Source organism: Etheostoma spectabile, chromosome 18 (assembly GCF_008692095.1).
Source record: "Etheostoma spectabile isolate EspeVRDwgs_2016 chromosome 18, UIUC_Espe_1.0, whole genome shotgun sequence".
Classification (NCBI taxonomy): domain Eukaryota; kingdom Metazoa; phylum Chordata; class Actinopteri; order Perciformes; family Percidae; genus Etheostoma; species Etheostoma spectabile.
This window is the reverse complement of record NC_045750.1, coordinates 15,447,185-15,448,379: the sequence shown is the minus strand read 5'-3', so window position 1 is coordinate 15,448,379 and position 1,195 is coordinate 15,447,185. Positions and strand designations below refer to the sequence as shown.

Genomic DNA, 1,195 nt, shown 5'->3' with positions numbered 1-1,195 from the left:
CACACACACACACACACACACACACACACACCACAAGGACACCAACTGCTGCTGCTGCCTCCTCCACACCAAAGGAATGAATAGAATTAGAACGATGTGGGTGCAGCTTACTATCTGGTCTTTGAGGGCAAATGAAAGGCGACAAAGGCAGTGTGGAGAGTGTGAGTCATTCAACGCATCCTTAAACCTACACAACATTACAGGTTGATTTCTAAAGACTCCCAACAACGCCACATACGACCAGTGTGTCTTTTTTTCCTCTTTCGTTTCCTGTTACGACCCTTTTGATTTATCTTGAGACCCTTTTGAGGGCCCCTGACCCCTAGCATTAAAGATTTCTTAGCTTATGTGCACAGGTAATGAAAGAAGGGAAATACATGCACTGTCAGAAGAGGGGGAAAAAGTAAAGGAGAGATAATACGTTATTGATCGTCAAAATATCACATCAAAGCAAGGGACAAGAAAAAATATAATGTTTCTTTCTTATGAAATACTGAATACTTTCAACTCTTCAAGCCTCTAAGTGTTTGATTGGACTGCTCGTAAATCACGCCCACATGCCCCAATCTGTGTTAAGGAAGCACGAGTACTGTACAGGTCATTAGCCAAACAGGTTGGAAACCACCGGTTTAACAGGTGTGTTAGGAGAATGAAGAGTGAGTTCCAGACAATATGAGTGAAAATGTTGCTATTTCTATACATTTTCTACTGACAAAGTGTCAGAGTTAACAACCTTTTCAAATGCTAATTTAAAAATGTTGCATCTCATGTGTACACTTGATATGCTTATAGTCAACAACAAAAAATATCAGCAAGTGGCAATATAAGGATACAATGTGGCATTTAATAGATTAATACTTTGTTTAACAGGATTTTCCCTAAAAACTCTGAAAAGGGCTGGAAGCACTACTAGTTCTTCTACTAGAAACACTGGGGAGATTCTCCCATCTGAGTCTCATGGCAGATTCAGAGAGGAGGTGCATCAGGACAGTGCATCCTGTCTGAACCTGCTGAAACACCCTCAATGACAATGTAAGTGACACATTAAAGCACCCATATTCTGCTCATTTTCAGGTTCATAACTGTATTTTGAAGTTGTACCAGAATAGGCTTACATGGTTTAATTTTCAAAAAACACCATATTTTTTGTTGTACCGCACATTGGTACAGATCCTGTTTTCACCTTGTGTGTTTA

At 39.8% G+C, this 1,195-nt stretch overlaps 1 protein-coding gene across 4 annotated transcripts in view; it reads right to left on the bottom strand.

The window, feature by feature from the left end:
* Positions 1-1,195, bottom strand: part of trdn (triadin) — a 13,607-nt gene that overhangs the window by 11,157 nt on the left and 1,255 nt on the right. The window lies entirely within an intron of this gene.